The 15,592-nt window shown below is 27.3% G+C and overlaps 1 long non-coding RNA gene across 1 annotated transcript in view; it reads left to right on the top strand.

Moving 5' to 3' along the window:
• The first annotated feature begins 3,448 nt into the window (after positions 1 to 3,448).
• Positions 3,449 to 15,592, top strand: part of LOC136090557 (uncharacterized) — an 18,627-nt gene continuing 6,483 nt past the window's right edge. Inside the window, exon 1 of the long non-coding RNA XR_010643512.1 lies at positions 3,449 to 3,540. This is a non-coding gene — a long non-coding RNA (uncharacterized LOC136090557). The remainder of the gene's footprint in view (positions 3,541 to 15,592) is intronic.

The raw sequence follows: 15,592 nt of genomic DNA, 5'->3' as shown, positions 1-15,592 counted from the left end.
TTGTAAAAACATCTGGAAAAAAAAACTATGCTTTTCCTACCAAAAATTAGGTATCCATAGCAACAAATTAAAAAAATAACACCTTCATAAGAAGCGCAGAACTCATATTATTACTCATCCTTAATTTAGTCAATATAGCCCTAATATTAAATAAGTTATGAATTTTGTCCAGTAGAAGTGAATTCTGGTCCACTATGCATTACAGATCATTTGAAAATTTTACTCCCAAGTCTGTTACTAAAACTCTTTATCTAATTTTTCTGCCACCTATTGGATAATATATGGGACAACAATAGGAAACCGCTTTTAAAAAAAAGTTAAAAATAACGCACTTGTTTCGATTGACGTTATTTTTGGATTACCTTTTTAACGGTTTTTAATATGCTTTACGATAAAACGGCTTTCATATGAACATTTTTTAAGTTCTGATTATGGTCTAAGTTTTTCAATTCGAAGTTTAACGAACAGACTAATACTCTCACCTGCCAAGTAAATGCGGGATTTTAACAAATCAGAAGGTCTGAGTTTTAAAATAAAAGAACAACAAAAACAACAAACTTTGGACGGGAAATTTTTCTAAACGTTTTAAATGGCTACAGCAAATAAAACAAACATTAAATAAAATTAACTAGAAATGGTTCTAAAATAAAGATGGCCTAGCTCATTGGATGTCTAAAAGGAAATGTTAATGCTATGGTGTAGCATTAACATTTTTTCTATAACTGTTGTTTATTGAAAACTATATTTATTGTTTTTATAGTTTAAAATTTTATACAATAGGTGAGACAATGCAAACATTTACATTTTTAAGATTTTTAAAAACTGAGAAATCCATTTAATGTCTCGCCACACTTTGACATACAGCGACAAAAAATACGCGCTACCTAAGACAAACAATAGTCATTGACACATTTTCTCATACGTACCTTGACCAACATAAATAGGGATAGGCGCAATGGAGTATACATATATCGAATAAAGGTATATGTTGCAAATAATGCCATTAGGCACTTTATAGGTTGCAAATGTAAAAAAAAGGAACGATGCTAAAACAATTAAAACAATGATCAACAAAAATACTCAAATTTGAAATTGAAAAAAATAAAATACTCAATTTAAACAATTTTAAACTATTTAAATATTTAATCGTTAAATTGGGGCAAAAAGGTTTTAAAAGGGTTAAACTTTGAAAAGTTTAAATACTTTTTAACGTTTTAAAGAATGTGAACTTTTTTGCTGTTGTTGTTTCACTGTGAAGAAACTATTTGCGAAATGAAAGATGTTAGCCAAGTTTAATGAATATTAAAAGATATTATTTTACTATAGTAAAAACAAGAGAATAACGTTATTGTAAATAATAAAATGAATAAAAAAACTTATAAAGAATAAAAAAACTTATAATGAATAAAAAAACTTATAAAGAATAAAAAAACTTATAATGAATAAAAAAACTTATAATGAATAAAAAAACTTATAATGAATAAAAAAACTTATAATGAATAAAAAAACTTATAATGAATAAAAAAACTTATAATGAATAAAAAAACTTATAATGAATAAAAAAACTTATAATGAATAAAAAAACTTATAATGAATAAAAAAACTTATAATGAATAAAAAAACTTATAATGAATAAAAAAACTTATAATGAATAAAAAAACTTATAATGAATAAAAAAACTTATAATGAATAAAAAAACTTATAATGAATAAAAAAACTTATAATGAATAAAAAAACTTATAATGAATAAAAAAACTTATAATGAATAAAAAAACTTATAATGAATAAAAAAACTTATAATGAATAAAAAAACTTATAATGAATAAAAAAACTTATAATGAATAAAAAAACTTATAATGAATAAAAAAACTTATAATGAATAAAAAAAAAAAGTTAGAATAAAAATTCTTTGATAAAAATTTGACAATTTATTTACATGGAAATGTTTCGTGGAAATGAATTTTTTATTTTTTCGTGAAAAGGAATTTTTTATTTTTTAACTTTAGTTTTGACTATAAAACTGCTAATTTAATTGAAAGTTTAAAAAAAACGAAATTAATATTTAAAATAGTCAAAACATTCGTCTTAAATCATATAAATGAAACTTTGATTTAAAATTTTTAAAATGAGTTTCTAAATAATATTTTAATTGTTCTTTAACTTGATAAAAAATGTAAAAATTATTGTTTCGCAAGTTTCTTTTCCTAAATGGTTTTTACGGAATTATTATCATTTATCTTTTTCGTATAATACGTTTCGGAAAGTAAATTTGCGCAAGTACAACTTCCGCAATAGCAACTTAAAATACGGATGATAGAAAAGCGAAGTTTTTGTTTACGGTGAACAACCCTACTTTAATACATCTTGTTATCGTTGTTTTTATCGTATGGTTTGTTACTATTGTTCTCTCCTGCGGTTGATAATTGATTTAGTTTTTAAATTGTTTTTCATCACCGTAAAAACTTGATCATTGCGATCAGTGACGGATCCAGGATTTTTTGGTGTTTTGAGATTGCTAACTTCCAGACATGGAGCAAACTCCAAACATTTGTATGTTTATAGTTATGTCATACAATGATGGTTTGCAAAAAATTGCGATAATTGAAGGCTGGGAACGAAAAGCCCTTTAACTTCATTCCTACCTCTCTTCCTCTCCCTCCCACTCCAAACGTGAGAGGTACCAAGTTGATAAAATATTTTGTGTACGATTCTCAACTAGACTAACGTTCATTGATAAATTTTAAGTTTCACAGTATTATCTCTAACGGTTGTTCATACACACTTAATAGTGGACAAGCTTTTGAACGCCAGCGCAGTTTGATTATAAAAATTTTTTGACTTCGAAAAAATAACTTTGGGCCTTCGTAGTCTGGTCGCTACATGTAAAAAAAAAGGAAGTCTAAACATTTTCAGTGGACATTCTAATTTTGTACAAACCTGATCTATATAACTTAAGAAATTTAAAAATCTTTACATGCCACTTGAAAACTGCTTATAACTTTAGTTAGAGACAAAAAAAGATGCAACTTATTGAAAAGATTTTAATTATAAAATATCCTTCATAAAATATCCATATTAATCGAAAAAGGATTTAGTATTCACAAATTATTGACAGGAGGTTAATAATTTGTCAAAATTAAATGTTTTAAATATATTTACGTAGTATGTAAATAATGTAATTAAACTTTCTCAAACTTTATTTAACAAATTTATTCATAATTACCTGTTAATATTGTATCAAAATTGTAAAATAGTTTTAATTTAATAAATCTAAAAAAGAAAATTTGCTCCCGTTCTTTGATTACATTAAAAAATGTTTACTTTTCAAAAGCTGTTTACTAAAAAAACTTGTTTTATTTATTTTTACTTATTTATTGTTATTAAAGTAAATAATGACGACTAGCAAAAAAACGCAGCATCTTAATCTAGTTCCTAAAAAAGAAATTAAAAATGCTTGCTCACTTCCAGATATGTTGGTCATAATAATAACAAACTGCGTCATTTTACTGAAAATGCGCTTTCGAAAGTAAAGAATGCTTGGTAAGTCACAAATTAAATGTCCAACTCAATTTATTTCTTTATATACTGCCTAAAACAATGCACTATGGTTTCTGAGACGCGATTTTTTGGCATAAATTAATAACTTCAATTTAAAAACAAAATAGCTAATAATTTTTGTTTTTCAAGATTGGCAATATGTTCAAAATATTTCATAACTAAATTTTATATGATTAAATATATATATATATATATATATATATATATATATATATATATATATATATATATATATATATATATATATATATATATATATATATTTATATATATATATATATATATATATATATATATATATATATTTATATACAATATATAATATGTAAATATATTTACATATTATATATGTATATATAATATGTAAATATATTTTATTTATATCTGTTGTAAAAATTATCATTAGATAAATTCATACTCAAAAAATTAGTTAAATTTTAACTATATTTCATTATCCAATGTAAATAAATAGTTTACGGAAATTAAGTCCCGTCGGAAGTTGCATTGTCATAGTCGTCATCCCTTTCACTACCCTCTTCGCTTTTGCTATATTGATGTTGCAAGGAATTAGATGGCATTTCTGTTAGTAAACTTATTACCTTAGAAGGAAGAGGTAACTTAAGATGATTCTGAATTCTTCCATTTAAGTTAATACTGGATATGATAGGATCTGAGGTATCTCGGGCTTTATGAAAAGTATCTTCTAGATTTTTTTTTCTACTGGTTTTACGAGCATGAAATTGTCTATCTTGTTTAAAACTTTATGCCTAGCTTCAGACCCTTCTTTACCAAAATAACCTATTGGAAGTACTGTATTTTCTACAATTTGTCTGCCATGTATTAAAACTTTATGTACAGTTGCAGGCATCGGATACCAAGGATATTTTGACATATAATGTTTTGCCGTATCAAAACAATATTTTTCAAATTTATCTAAAATAATAAATATCTTATAAATTAATTTGATACTGGAAAGAAATGCACATAAGAATAGTTTTAAATTTTTTTATTAATTCTTCATCCACGTAAATTCTTCATCCACGTAAATTCTTCATAAGTTATTTCGGAAAATTGTTTATTATTTTCAAATGCTCGGCGTGCAGAATTGCCGTTGTTAGTACTTCCAAAACCACCTTCTTTTGGTTTATCTACGTACAGGTGTAAATTGTTGAGTTTCTTTTTTTCTACAAAAAGAATTTTTACATTTACCTCGAATTTGCCATTAAATAAATCATATCTGTATGATATGTGGAAGATGCATTAAAAAATCGTATCCAAGCATGCAGTGGACTAATGCCATACTGTAAAGTATTAGGTTTAGGCATAAATAATTCGGCGGTTTTGAATTGCTGCACTTTAACAAAATCATTGGGAGTAGCTCCACATTTAGGACAAGCTTGAATTGATTTTGTTCCAGTTAATATATTCAAAATTTTGCCATCAATTAGCGTCATAAATAAAGTAAAGCTGATTTGAAGTTTTTTATTATTAGAGAAATAAATTGTTATTGGCTCTAGCTTATTTATTTGCCCGTCAATATCTTGTTTTTCTTTTAAAATGTGTTCTGTGGATTCCTTTATGTATTCGACTTTTAAAGGTCTAGAAAACCGCACAGATTGAGGAGTGCGATTGTTCCATAAGATGTTATTATCTTCTGCGTTCAAACGAAGTGGTACAACAGTTATCACAAATAAATTTGAGACAGAATGACAACCAGCTGTATCAAATTTTTGTGTATAGGCAGAATGACCGGAACTGCCATCAAAACCATAACTAAATATCATATCGGCTATAATTTCGTTAGTAATAATGGATTCCATGTGCTGAAAAATCACTTCTTCTTGTAATTGTACAATACGTTTCACTATGCTCTAACAAATTCTTTAATGGTACTTGTCCAATGATATCGGAAGTTGATACACCATTTGGTCTACATGCTGATTTACATTTCCAAATCTCTTTGTAATCTGGATACATTTTACAATTTTTGATAACAGCTCCTTGTCTAATGTTTTGATACTGTTGTTTACTTAAATTAGAATCCAAAATTAATTGTAATGCTTCTTCGCCTGAATAACATACTGTTTCTTTTTTGGGTGAAAATATAGTTTTTTTAATTTTAGTTGGCCGAGATGGAAAAGAAACGTGATTTAGCATTAGTTCTAAAAGAATTGTGTTCAATTCTTTTAGAACTAATGCTAAATCACGTTTCTTTTACTGACGTGCAGCCATACCTGCTGCTTGTAATATAAGAGATGTTTTCTGCAAGTTATCCCGGCATAACTCTGATGCTTCCAATCTCTTGGCCCAATCCAATTTTTCGGTATATGATAACCTTGGTCGTCCAGATGATATTGATGGAATTGATTGACTTGAAGATGTTGATGGAATTGTATCATCAGTAAATGTAATTTCTCTTTTTAACCAATCTGAGTTTTTACTTTTAAGTCGGCATATTGTTCTTTGGCAATCTGACCATTTTTGTTTAAAAGAATTGCACAAACGACATATGTTCTTTTGAATATCATTGCTAATAACTACTGTTTCATCACTTCCAACTATTTGAATGACGTGCTCAAAAACATTTGACTTTTTCTTATTTATATCTTTCTTTGCTAGCCATACATTAAATAAATTCTCGTATTTGAAACGGAACATCACTGCAAAAAAAAAGATATATTTTTAATTAGGGCAACTAGGAGCCAGTTTTAAAGATTGGAATATATTCCTGAACATTACCAAAATTTAATCGTGTAAAAATATTTTTAGAGAAATACAAAGATTTTTTTAAAAGTCAAATCAAAGTTTTGAAAAATGTCAAGCAAAATAAAATTCTATAGACGCGCTTATTTCTTTTATATAATCAATATAATAACGCAGTAATTTAATTTAATTAATTATTTTTAAAGTATATAACTGTATGAAAATAATTTTCTGTACAGCAATCAAAAATGTTATTTATTTCAAAAGTTATGCATTATTAAACAACTCACTTTACGCTAACTCACTGCAAACTAAGCTGAGATTAAAAATATCCCCAATTTGAGTGCATATTAAAAACAAACAAGGCAATTAATTTAAAAATAGACCACGTTTATTATCACTTTGGTGGATTTACTTTAAGGTACCACTAAAAAAAATCTTCTTTAGATCTTAAAAAAATTGGGTTCTGCCAATTTTTTTGCCAATAAATCTGCCAAAAAATCGGCTCTCAGAAACCATAGTGCAATGTTGGAGTTTATTTCAATTGAATCAGCTGGATTTTTTAAAGATGCAATAAAGAAATTTTGATTTTTTTAAAGTTTTATCATCCACGTCATTTTCATAAATTTTTTGAAATTATTTGAATTGTATTGGCGATATATTTCAAAAGCGTTTTTAGTTTCAGATACACGAACATATATAACAATTATAAAATTATACCTAAAATCTTGTTTTTAAAGTTACTTTTGTTTTTTTTAACTATTTAACTATGTAAAAAAATTTAATACTATACTTTTGTGTAACATTAAATATGAAAAAAGTAATCGTCAATATTGTTTTTATATATCGTTACAATTGCTTAGGTCATATTTTCAAGTTTTGAGAAAGTTTTAGAAATGAAAAAAAGTTCCATAATTTCTCTCTTATATCACAAAAAAAAAAAAATTATATTCTGATTGATTGTATTGGTAATTTGACATATGATAGACTGACCAAGTTTTGTTTATGTCTCTGTCGTTGAGGGAGGGTGCTTGATGGTTAATGGTTAAAATGGTAAACAAAACTTGGTTAGTCTATCGTATGCCAAATTACCAATACAATCAATTAGAATATAATTTTTTTCTTTTTTTTTTTTTTTGTGATATAAGAGAGAAATTATGGAACTTTTTTTCTTAAAGCTTCAGTTTTTTACTTTTTCTTTTTTTATAATCTTCATTTTTATACTGGACATCTGTCCAAATTATAGTAATCTGATAATACCACTTAATCTTACTAGTTAATTCTTCCTTACTTCTATCAGGCTATTACGGCTCAAAGTGTTCCAACACGAACCCTGTTCGTGTAGGAAATTATACAAAAAAATCGTAAGCTTTAAACCCACTTTTCTATGTCAAAAACTGTTTCTATGGAAAAAACTGATGGAAACTAATTTAAAACATGAAAAAAACATGAAATTTTTAGTTTAATAAAACAAAGTTACTGTATCATTTCAAAAAAATTCTGTACAAAGCTAGAAAAGCCTAATGTCTTGCTTTGCCCCCAGTTATCCTACAAAAATCATTAGTAACAGAAATTTCATAAAGTTTAAGTGTCTCATTATTCCAATAATAGGCCACTTTTACATCGACTTTTGTGTGTACTAATTTCAAAGTTCTGTGTTAATATTATTATTTTTTATATATAAGTATATAACATTAATTAGGTTCACCACAACAAGTATTAAATAAATTTAACATTATAAACTATTTTCAATTTATTCAAATTATTACTTTAATAGTTTGTATTAGTAAAAAAATGTAATATTTAAGAGAATAAATAAAAAAAGTGGTTATAAAATGAAATTATTGAATTTAACTGAAACTACAGGTACCTATTTGGTAGGGGGCCCATGTCTTATAATTTTTATGAGGACTTACCGGGATTTTCCAGGTATCCTGGTGCACCAGTACGTGACTTATTGTGAATCAATTATTTATTGTAACTAATTTGCTATTTTAAATTGATGACACGGTCCTCGGCGCACAGTGAATCGAATCATACAATATAAGTGGACAAAGGTAAACTCAAGGAGTCAATAAGTAAATAATCACGTGGAATTACTGATTACTTCCTGGAAAAAAATTCCAAGAGTCAATTAGTGCATGCATTTTTAAATGTTGAACCATTAGCGTTTAAGTATCACTTATATCATAAAGATACAATATAAAGATTAAGATATTTTTGTAAAAAAGTAAGCTGCAACTTTGCTGTGTAACAAAAACGCATAAGTAATTAGTTGTGAGTAATAATTAACTCTGCTGTGATGAATTTAACGTTAGAGGGTATTTACTATGTATTTTATTGAAAATTTAATAGTTAGCATACGTAGATTTAAATAAAACTGTACACAAATTATAGTTTCTTTTTCGTTTTTTTAATTTCAAAGCATGGAACTAACTTTATCCAAATATATATAAGCTAATTTTTTTATATAGTATGACCACAACAATAATGTGTTTAAATATAAAAATTTCTCCGTCTGCGAACTTTATGTTTTAGGATGGCCAAAATACAAAATAAGTTGTTCCACATTTTTGAAAAACTAAATTTTAATTATATGTATTTTGAAATTGCTTTAAAATACTTAGATTAAGAAAAATCCAAACTAGTTTTACTCTAGTAATGTTATATAGTGATAATGTTTGTATTACCAAGGTATATTTTTTATCCTGGGATTTTGGGAATACATTAACCCTAACATGGGATTAATCCAGAGATTTTTAAATACACGCTTTTGAAAGATTTTAACATTATTTAAGTGAAATTTTAATAAAATTAATAAAACATTTAAAATAAAAAAACTATTTATTAAATTACAAGGAAACTATTAGGTATTTTAATATTATGCATACTTACTATTATGTTACGGAGAACTCGTCATTTTTATAGATATAATATACATATGTAATTGTTTTTGATTATTTTTAAAATACGTTTTAAGGAAACAGAACACATCCAAAGTTCCTTTGCCCAGACGACTTCTTATTTTTGTTTCAAAAAGGCCGGCTGCATAAAAAACACGTTTAGGTTCTGCACTGGTGGGCTTAAAAGTCATTAAAAAATAATACGCTCTTTGCAAAAGAGCGTATAATCTTCCTCCATTTTCAAACAACGGCATTTTTTTTTGGTTTTTCATCGACAGCGTTTCACAACGGATTGGCATGCCGGGCAAATGTGTTTTTTATAGCTTTATTAAGTTCGTCTGTGGTTCTTTTGATCTTTTTAAGAGCAGAAAATAATTGATTCAGACGGAGATTTAGAAAAATCAGAAATAATTTTGATCAGTGTATCATTTGAAACAGAGAGTTTAAATTCAGATTCAGACACATACGCTGTTATGTCACAAATTTATAGTTGAGTAACTCAACTGTTAATTTGCGACTTTTTATTGAAGACCTGTTGAAGATCTGCTACTAGCTCTATTTAATTTTTGAACTGAATGCTGGTTCTATTATTGTGCACTTACTGAAGGATCACACATACATCGGTATGCTTTTGTTGCATTCGAAGATCAAAAGATGAATGCAACTTTTGACTTATGTTTTTATTATCTTCAAACTTTTTTAACATAACGGTTACGGCAACATCGGCTGTAAAAATTTAGCTGACAGTAAGAGGTTTCAACATTTGCTTTTACTGGGTCTAGTGTATTTATGATAGGGGATACAGTTTTAATCTTATTAACAAGTAAATCCAAAGATTAACCTTCCGTTAGACTTATGTCTATTAATGCCTCTTGTAAACAACTTTTTAATAAATAGACGCGCTTAAGGTTTAACAAATAACTCTAATAAAAGACTGCAAGAATAGATGAAACAGTTTTGCAGTATTTTATTAGAACAGACTGTTCCGTCTAGTCTTTCAGTCTTACATTAGAGTTATATGCTTTCCAAATTCAGCCGCAACATTTTTCTGCAAGATATTGTGTTTTTTATTTATTTTTTTCTATATCCTGCTTTTGATAAAGTACTTCAATAACAACCAGTTGGACACCATTGGCAAAACATAACTTTTGATTTACAGGTAATATTCTCCCAACTTTTTTCATAACTCCTGCTCCGTCATTCATAATACATAATACCAACAATATCCTTTCGCCCTTACCTGTTTCACTATAAACTTATCTACAGATGTTGATCTTGTTATACGAATTAGGCTTAAGCTCCAAAACTGATATTTTTGTGTATGCAAACTAATATCGGCAACGGTTATGTAGTGATGTCCATTCATCAAAAGGTAAAGAAATCCTTTCTCTTTCACCGCCATCAGTATTTTTTACCAGCTATTTCAGTAACTAAATTTTTTTTTTGCGGTAATCTACAACCACTAACATGACAGTGGAAAGAAGTAATTTTTCTTCTAACTCCAATATCGGAAAATAATTGGTTACCTTTTTCTTTTTTTGTTGGTGATGGTTCATCTGGTGTGTTTGCTAAAATAGTAGCTGGTATAAAGTTAATTTCAAGGAAAAGCAAGTCTATAAAATAAACTTAATACCAGACATCTGTAAAATAAATTTAATACAAACCAAACTTAATACCATCATGGTGTCTGCCCTTTTTCTTTTCTAATGAAATAACTAGCAATTTTAATTTGATTAAACTGGTACTATAAAATAGTCACAAACAAATAATGTCTATTCGACATAAATATTATAAGAAACTTGAATAGGGTGACTAAGCACTAACTAATTTTAGGAATGTAAATGCAATCCAATTTCAATTATCATAATAAATACCGATAAAATTTTAATTTAAAAATGTTCAACCAAAAAGGATTTAGAAAAAAAATTTCGAGATTAAATGCATTATCTCTTGATATCGGGATTGTTAAAAACCGTGGAGTCCCGGGATTTCGAGATCCCGCTACTCTTAACTCTAGATAGTGACCAGAAAAGTCGAAAGTAATTACCAAATTTAAATTTTTTTGAAAAATTATGTTTTTGTTTATATAATTTACTGCTAATTATTTTATTTGTTAAAAAGTAAATAACTATATATGTTTTAAGATGCTCGTGAAGAAAAACATTTTTCTTTTTCAAATTTATGATGTCATGTTATAAAAATGGTTTAAACCACAATTTCTAACTTCTGTGAACTCGCAAAAAATATGGTATCAAAAGGTATCGAAAAGAGTAGAATTATAAGGAATTAATAATTTACCTTCGAATTTTTGCAACAATGTGAGAAATATTTATTTGAAGTTTGCACTACCTGGAATATAGCTAATATTCAACTTTTTGTTTTGATCAAATGTCCAAATTAGACTTTGCATTCAATAATCAATTGAAAATAATAGTTTACTTTTGAAAATTAACATTTGGTTAGATAATTATTTCCAATAATTATCTAATTAAAGTTTTAATTACATTGAAATATCATGACTGAGACCCCGAAAAAGGTATACAGCCAAAAAGATTTTTCTTTGTTCAATTTGTTAACATATCAAAAATCATAAAGATTCACACCATATGTTTGTTCAGCTGACACGTGACAACAATAAAATGACAAGTGAAGAACCCGCTACAATAATAATTTACGTAGATCTTATCATATCTGGCTATAAACGAGTACAACAGGCATTAAAAATAGAATATCCATCTTATTCAACAATTGAAAAAGCATATAAGTTGTGTAGTCCACAGGACAATCACATCGCTAAAAGAGTTGTAAAAATGAGGGGGGAGGGGGAATGTACTGTTAGGATATTAGTAACAAACTAAGTGAAAATATCTTGCAAATATACTGTTGGAGTATGAAGTATATTCCGGAAAAGCTTTGTACAACTGAGCAGTTTCTGATTCTGCTGATAGTCAAAATTTAGGCATGTTTGCAATTGTAACACTTTTGAGGCTCAGTGCGTCGAATTCACAAAATAAATTTTTTTGGACTAACTTGATGCCTCATCTTGTAAGGTTTTGGGGGCCATTTGAATTTCATTTCAAGAATTCAAAAAATGGAGAGTATGCAAAGAATTCAGGACATCATACGGCAACAAAAAGAAATTCATTCAATAATTAATGTTCAAAAGGAAGCTCAGAGTTGATTTCTCTGCAGTTAGTGGAGCAGGAACATCTACAACCGTAAATGTTTGCAGAAAAGCATTCTCTGACCAAAAGAACTAAGCAAAGTTTTAGACAATTATTAAAATATTCAAAAATGTCTTAATTGCAATAAGTTTTCAGCAAACATTAAAATCAGATTTATTTAAGCTATTTTGCAAAATAGTAAATCGTCGATATTGAGATTAGTATGATTGATATAAAATATCGTCAACAGTTTACAAAGTTCTTGCACATGGAGATGAAATAATGGTAAACTCACCAGTTCTCTTGGGTTATTTAGCCGAAGATGCATCTAAATGCCAAAAAAAGTAATATAGACAACATCTTGAGCTACATGGTCTTAAATGTTTGAGACAAACAAATTTTAAAACTATTTTTAACCGTTCAATAAGATCCTAATATCCTTTTATCAGTTCTTCTGCTCAGGCCTTCAGAAGAAGTAAAGAGTTTTTATATTAGGAAGTTGAATTATCTGAGTTAGGATCATCGGAACCATCAGAAATTTTTAATTTAAAACACTAAATAATGAACTATGTAGAAGCTGTAAATAAATATTGTTTAGAAGAAAAAAACATTGAAGTGTGAAATAAATATAGCAATATTAAAATTAAAAATTTCGAAAAACAGTTACATCAACAAAAGTTTCTCTTTGCGTTGCTAATGCTATTTCAAAAGATATTTTCAAATGTTTTCTTATCGTTTAAAAAACTAAAACAAGCTCGTAGCCTTTTATAGAAAAAAATAGTGTTCTCTTTAGTATTTATGGCCTGCTTCACAGTTTCCTTATTAGGTTTGTGAGAGTGATAGGTTATTTTTACAAGTAACCTACTCCAACAAAATATTATAATTAACAATAAATAATTTAATCAGTAGTTAGGCTAGTAGTATTCCCTTAAAAAAAAACAAGTCATTAGGCCCCAAAATATTAAAAATAAAGTTCTTTCATTAAGAACTACTGAAAAATAAAAAAAAAATCAGAAAATGTACTTTTATATAAAAAAAATTTTAAATTGGGTTAAAAAAACAATAGAAAATTAGAAGCATATCAGCTAAACTTGTGGAAAAGTGGTATACAGCCATAAAATTTATGGATAGCTTTTTAAATAAAAACAAAAGTTGGTTAGAGGGTGGTAATTTAGAATTTAAAATGAATTTGCATCCGTCCTACGCTTCCACGACATCTAAAAGAAGTCGGTCTCAAGGTTGCCAAAAAAGACGTACAGTTGAAAACTTATTGCAATCGCAGAGTGCCAATGAACTGAAAAACGTAGCAGCTTCTATAAGAAATAGTAAAGAAACACCAGAGCAAAGAAAATCTAGTAATGATATATGTAGTTGCAGGCAGTGGAGTAGCAATGAGGCACTAGCTTATTATGTACATTCCAAGTGTACCAGTCACTCTTAAAAACAAACAAGAATGTGGAAACTGACAGCAGGAAATGAAGTATTTTCGTCTTACTTTATGTAATTATATAATTTATGTAAATCTAAACGGTTGTGTTACCCTCCAGAAGAATATATTTCTGTCTATTTGAAATTAAACCTCAATCTCAATGCAACAAACGCAAAAATAAGCACAAGCTCGTCATTAGCATCGGAGCTCTGAAATCTTTGCTTATATAGGCTGTGTTATTAAACATCATCTGGCTTTAAGAAAGCAGGAAGTGGATAGTTGTAACTGTTTAAAAGATAATTACAATCAAAAAAAAGAATGTAGAGAATGATATTTTTGAAAATATGTTAGTTAGAAAAAAAACGAGCTTTTGACATTTGATAATTAACAGCAATACTTACTAAAGAACTATCGAAGTTGAACCTAAAATCAGAAGAAAATAGGAAAATAACTATAACAGATTAAGTGTTGTAAATTAAAGCAAAAATTTTCACAAAATTATAAATTGATATTGACCTCGTAGAAAGTGATCATTTGTAAATCATTTAAATTAGTATACATGAGTTTCTCTACTTTATTTTAGTTCCTTACATTGATTTTTGCTGCAGGTTAATTACACATATAAGAGTATTTAGTACAACGTTATTGTTAATAATAACATGAGTAGCCATTCCACGAGATTTTATTTTTGTCGATTTTTTTATTTTCATATATGATTAACATGGTTGTAAAGAAATAAACAAAAATTAAAAGTTCAGGGACCTTTTAACGGTAAAAGTTAGGTGGATCCAAAGTAATTGGATTTTTTGTGCTAAAAAAGCAGACAATTTTTTAACAAAACCCCTCGTACTTAAGTCTAGAAAAACAGCTGTAAAATGGCATCGAAAGAAATGAGAACACATCAAAAATCTCGCGCAATATTCGCGCAATAAATTTAGCGCAAAAACCAAACAAACGATATAGAAAGGAAACAAAAAGACCTAATATACGTAACTTTCTAAACAAAAATCCAAAAGCACTAATTCCTTAAGAAAACATAAATAAATACTGATTTGAATAAAGGAAAGGCAATATTTGCTTTTTTGACAGGGAATCTTTAGAGTGTTTTTTTTTATTATATAGACCAACCTTAAAGTTTTTAAATGCTGAGAATTAAGAATTTGTGTATAAAAATAAAAAGGTTTCCCATTCCGTTAGATTTCTAATCGTTTTTTTATTTTATATGGAAATTTTTAAACAAATTTGATGTGTTTTGGTGCTTAGGTCTTTTGGTCCTTACCTTCAAAAACAACTTTTCTAAAATGTTTTTAAATGTAAGGAACCAAACGTTCTAACGGCAAGCTTTTTTTATCAATAGTGGTCTTAAGACATGACTAATATATAAGTGAAGCCATATGAAATTTCGTACTTTCTATACATGGTTAAAAAGAAATTGATTCAAACTAATTGATCCAAAATACCTTCAGGTTCTGACTTAATTATAAAGAAAGATATAAGAGATTAAAGCTCATAAAAAATATGTGTTTTTTGTCTAACGTTAACTATTTTTGTTGTGTTCCGGAATCGCTAAAATACCTATTTTCATCGTCTTATAATTATAAATAAAGGTAGTGAATAAGTGTATTCTAAATGTATATATTTTTTTAAAGTCGAGATTTTTATTTAGGTTTTAAAATTTAAGTTCAATTAGTAAAATTTAAGTTCAATCATAATTAATCGAAACACAGGATTAAGTAAGGATAGGTAAATAAAAATAATTATAGGATAGGTAAATAAAAAAACGATAAGTTTCACATATATGGTAATAGATTGCTTAAATATTTAACTTAGCACAC

The sequence above is a fragment of the Hydra vulgaris genome, chromosome 14 (assembly GCF_038396675.1).
Source record: "Hydra vulgaris chromosome 14, alternate assembly HydraT2T_AEP".
Classification (NCBI taxonomy): Eukaryota; Metazoa; Cnidaria; class Hydrozoa; order Anthoathecata; family Hydridae; genus Hydra; species Hydra vulgaris.
The sequence above is the reverse complement of the archived record's forward strand: the minus strand, read 5'-3'. Positions and strand labels throughout refer to the sequence as shown.